This window comes from Epinephelus moara, chromosome 22 (genome assembly GCF_006386435.1).
Source record: "Epinephelus moara isolate mb chromosome 22, YSFRI_EMoa_1.0, whole genome shotgun sequence".
In the NCBI taxonomy this organism is placed as follows: Eukaryota; Metazoa; Chordata; class Actinopteri; order Perciformes; family Serranidae; genus Epinephelus; species Epinephelus moara.
Genome location: NC_065527.1, coordinates 33,790,534 through 33,795,611, shown reverse-complemented (window position 1 = coordinate 33,795,611; position 5,078 = coordinate 33,790,534). Strand labels below are relative to the sequence as shown.

The following is a 5,078-nucleotide window of genomic DNA, read 5'->3' as shown; positions in this document are numbered from 1 at the left end:
CTTTTATTTTGAAGTTACTTCCGCCTCTGATGTCACCGCCGTTCTACTTTTTGTCCAAAACAATAAATGAAAAAATTAATCTGCAAAAAAACAAAATCGGGCTGTTATTTGAATTTGGTTTTGTCGTTTTTCGTTTTTTGATTCTGACAACAAAAACGGAAAAACGGCTCTATTTTCTCGTTTTTTCGTTTTAAACCAAAAAGGAAAAAACAGGAAAACCATGGTATTTCTTTTTTTTCGTTTTTGGTTTAAAACGAAAAAACGAACTGCCTGAAGGTACCCTGTACCGAATATCCACCCAACATATTCTTGTATACATACAGTGATAAAACAAATGGCAGATTGTTTCTTCTTCTAATTCACAAAAAATATAAAAATATTCAGTATGAAGTCCAATTCACATCTCTCCAGTGTCTTTTTTGCTGGATCTATTCGATGCAAGCTCTTAAAGGAAACCTCCTTAATTTTATTAATAAGACAGAATTTGTCCCCAACAAGCCAACCTTGTTGCCAGTTAATTTAATCATAAAGCAAAGCCCAAGAAAGTTTTACGGACCTCATTTGTTCAAATTATCCCAAAAGTATCCCAAACGAAAAAAATGTATATCCTAATCATACATTATGTTTTTAGATGTTCTTGTTTCGTTTTATTAAATGTTCATTTAATACCTGGTATTTGTATAATTTGTTGTCGGTAAACGCAGTTGGGAGAAATTTTCTTGCAGGGCTTTCTGCCAGAAAGAGACCTCTTGGTTAAGATTATGGGGGGAAAAAATCGTAGTTTGGGTTTAAATTAACAGGTTTTTGTCATTAAGAGCTTCCTTGGAGAAGTGCCACAAACAGGCATTATTTAGGACACCTTAAGCACGCACGCGGTGCTCTGAAGGACCCTCCTTATATAAACCGTGGCTCAACGATGATTCAGTCTTTTTTTGACGACTCTTCCTGTGACTGAAAGTAAGCGCTCGGTTGTCAGGACTTTTCACCAGTTACAGTACCTCCAAGACAATCGTGGAAGGTAAATGTGATGCAGTTTGAGTCTTGCGGTGCCTTCTAGGCTTCTGTAGCGGTCACTCTGCGAAAATGGGACAAAGAGCAGCGTCTGCAATGTGTCTGTGATGCCGAGCACATGGCACGGCGAGAAGACCACACTGTAATGGAGGGTAAAGAACATGACGTTAACCCGTGAGCTCTCAGTAGATCGTGTAATGAGTCCCCACATTGAGTTCGCAGAGCCGAGGCCTGAGTGTCCAAGGAACTCCTGAAGAATCAAGTTTGGAGATGGATGAATAAAGTGAGTGAATTTTAGACCATAGGGATTTAGAGAAAAGCAACTGCAGTTTTAAGAAAAGTACACTGTTGTGAGTTTTTGAACTATCGACAAAAAACCCCCTCATGAATGTGTAAAATAGTTACTGATAGTTAGGGCTTTTAAAATGTCACTTAAATTGTGGAGGCCAAAAATAATGTTCAACCACATCATGATGCAGGGATATGTATAAGTATAGTCTGTAGAGGGCCGCGCAGTGAAAAAAAATGGCAGAAAAACAACAAGACTGTTTTCTAATGTAAGTAAATGCCCAATTTATTGAGTTATAGTCCTGTCCTTATTTATCAAACATTTCTGTTGAATGCGTGTAGCCTATCATATAGATATATATTAATACATCTTTGTTCAGCCAGAAAAAAAGGCTATTCATGGGATTTATATCTTATCTGCAGGGACAGATGAGTTTAGCACTGTTCATCAACTTATGACTTATGAATATGACAGCAGCGATAGTTGAACGTTTCCACGGCAATGAGAAACAGTCGAGTGTTTTTCAGCCGCTTGCAGTCTGCGCCCTCGCAGACTACGTACAGCTGCACTTGCGAGGGCTCAGTCTGCAAGTCCAGAGGGTGGACATTTGAATTCAGCCTTCATCCGGACTTGCTCGCGTCATACAAAAGTGGATAGAGAGAGCGAGGCGACTGCAATTTTTTCGAGCCAGGTGCTGCAGTTGCTCTCCACTGACTGATGTTGAAGTTTAATAGTCGAAGACTAAATACATTCCTCAAACTATATGTAGACTATTGTATATTGACATTGGATCTTTTGAATTACTAATGTATTTAGCACAGTTGTCGTTAGTGGGATGTGAGGATTCTTAAAATCACATCTGTACAGACGTGAAGCTGACTATATCTGACCTTAAATGAAAGCTGTTTTCTTGTATTGTGTTCTTCTGAAAATATTAACCCAATAGTCAAACATATTTATTTATGCTGTATAGTTGTGAGGACAGGTCTGCTCTGCAGTTGCGAACTAATGAGATGCATTTTAATACGGCACTGTCATAATTTGAATAATTGAGAACAAACATGAGTCTGATAATATTTTAATAAATCTGCATCAGATCTAAAAGGATGTGGTGTTTCTGTGACTTACTGCAGGCATGAAAAGACACTGGTGTTTGCAGGGGTTGCAGCCCCCTCTGCAGGGATTTAGCCAAGACTCTGTCCCATCCTCATTAAATATGAAGAGGCACTAGTGTATTTTTTCTCTATTATATTAATTTGCTTGTAAATTTTCTTCTATCTCCAGACTACATGGTGGCCTAAATGCTGTAGCAGATGGCTTTTAAAATGCATGTGTTAAATGGTAGAATTCTCATTAATCTCCCCCTAATAACCAGATGCATTTCCAGGGATCTGTGTCCTCATTGGTAACCACATCTACGAACATCTTTATGCAATCAAAGTATAACTAACATTGATCTTTCTTGTAGATGTTTTGACTTTTGGGTTACACATTAAATTTAATTTAAAAATGTGTTCATGAGAAAGGAGATGACACACCTTAATACTATTTATAACAAAGCCTTGACTGTGTAATGGAAATTACCCACGTTGCTGTTTCAGGATCACACTGACTAAAGATGGATGCAGCATCCACATCAGGCTTCTCAGAGCTCTCAAGGAACATGATGTCCTTCCCCTTCCTCCTGGCACTACAGTACTCAGTAGTCCTAACCTGAGTGAATGTAAAGTCTGCAGCCATGAGCTGATGGTGAGTCAGGATGGGATACCACAGAATGAGATACTATAAAAACCATGACATGCTACTGTGATGATTCACAAGACTAGAGTCTCTGATTATACCATGAAGCTCTTTCACAGTGCACTGAGCGTGCATATTACTGATTGTCTGTATGAACTGCCAACAGTAGCGCTGGTTAATACTGTTTTCAATTCTCTCACCAGGTTTTCAGACTTGCTTGATTAGATGGAGACAGCTGTCCAGGTAAGTCTGAGATTTAAAAGCCTCTGTTTTGTGCTCTTCTATGTGGAATGATGATTTCATAGACTAGAGTCTCTGACAAATCATGATGCTGTTTTCACAGTGCACTGACCACAATACCACTAGTGGTGTGTTTTAACCTATTCATGCTAAATCACCTAGACCTTATTGCTTGACATTTTTGGAAGGGTGCTCTATAGCTTTTGCTATCTTTTTTTGTTGTTTTAGTTCAGCATTGCCATGTAAGTCATTTGCACACACCTGAAACTTGCTTTAGTAGGCTAATCATAACATGTCTGCTTTTATTAAAGCAGCATTATCATGGCATAGTGAGACAAGTATGGACAGATGGACATAAGGTTTGTGCTGCATCACTTGTGATTTTTGATCATAATGGCAGATTAACTATTAACTGGGAACTCAAAGATCTGGCTCACCCAAATAAACAGCTTAGTATAGTTTAGAGTTAGCTGTCATGTTTTGAGTGAATAGGAGGTGCATCTGATTTCTGTTGCCACCATAGCACAGTAGTGGTGAATGGTTCATGGTTTTTTTTTTTGTAGCATACGAACATTGGAAATCTAACTTGAAAAACTGACCCAGTTATCTAGAACCTCACTGAACACTTGCCAAAGGGACTGTTCCTTTGAAAGACAGCTGGTGAAACTACTAATATAATAAAGCCTTAAGTGTGATTGCAGTAAATGGGCTAAAACATCCTAACTGGTGTGGGCCCTGAACCTGTCCTTGTTTTGCCGAATGATGGTATTGATGATGTAAATTTGCCTTGCAGCTCATCCACACAATGACAGAAAGCAATCACCGCAACAGTTCCGCAGCTGTAAGTATTGACTGGAGTCCTCAATCTCAATCCAAGTCCAACGGGTCCCGAAAAGCCCAATGGGTCAGACTGGGTTTAAATGTGCGCTGATTGGTTGGCTAGGGCTCTGGCTGTTCGGACTTTTGTATGTTTTAATACATAAAAATTTAAGTGAGCCCTCTGTGCTTCATTTATTTTTATAATGTAAACCCACCATTTACTATAGACTTCTAGATTGATTTAGGAGAGAGCACAGCCAGGCTCCCGTGCTGTGCTGTCATTCCTCCCGGACGGAACAGGGGCTTGGAATAGCTTTTATCTTGTAGCTTTTGTGTCTGAGTTTGGTCAATGATGATGCAGTTATTGGTTCATCTGATCCTAACTGAAGTCTACTCGCAGCGCACTGAGACACTCAGACTGTTGGAGCTTCTGTTGAAGAATTTGTGGATACAAAGACCAGTGTTAATCTCTATTTCTATCCTGTCAGGTGTTACTGGGGCACCCCAAGCTGGATTGCATTCAGACACAATGAATTAACCAGGTTGGTATTGATGTGATGGGGTTCAGGTGTTTTACAGAGCTTCCTGACAGACTATAAGACTTGTTCTTCAGGGTGAGTGACACTGAAATTCAAAAGTGCTGAGAATTAACTCCAAGATTTAATGTCCCTTTACAGGTGCTGCAACTTGTGAGTTGGGACCCCTGAAAGCTTCAAAGATGCCCAATATCAAGTCATCCAGGAAACAAAGCAGTAACTGTCTAAATGCATCCCCATTGTTTTTGTTATTCATAGAAGTTACTGGCCTCTGAAAATGGGTTCTTAAGAGTTGTTTCCTGCCTTGGTGGTGCAAAGCTTTTCGCCCCCAGCTGTAAATGGCTGACATTTACATGCATTTAAAGACATTTCAAATAAATGGTTGACAACACAATGGCTTGTTTTGTTTTTTTTGTTGTTGTTGCCCCCCCCCCCCCCCCCCC

General features: G+C 39.6%; 1 long non-coding RNA gene and 1 other non-coding gene across 2 annotated transcripts; both read left to right on the top strand.

The window, feature by feature from the left end:
• Nucleotides 1–916: 916 nt before the first annotated feature.
• LOC126383528 (uncharacterized) lies at nucleotides 917–5,029 on the top strand. The gene is made up of 6 exons (XR_007569157.1): nucleotides 917–1,294; nucleotides 2,902–3,049; nucleotides 3,244–3,283; nucleotides 4,074–4,121; nucleotides 4,588–4,641; nucleotides 4,777–5,029. It is a non-coding gene; the product is annotated as an uncharacterized LOC126383528 (long non-coding RNA).
• LOC126384581 (small nucleolar RNA SNORD52) lies at nucleotides 3,327–3,394 on the top strand. The gene has a single exon (XR_007569326.1). It is a non-coding gene; the product is annotated as a small nucleolar RNA SNORD52 (small nucleolar RNA).
• Nucleotides 5,030–5,078: the final 49 nt, after the last annotated feature.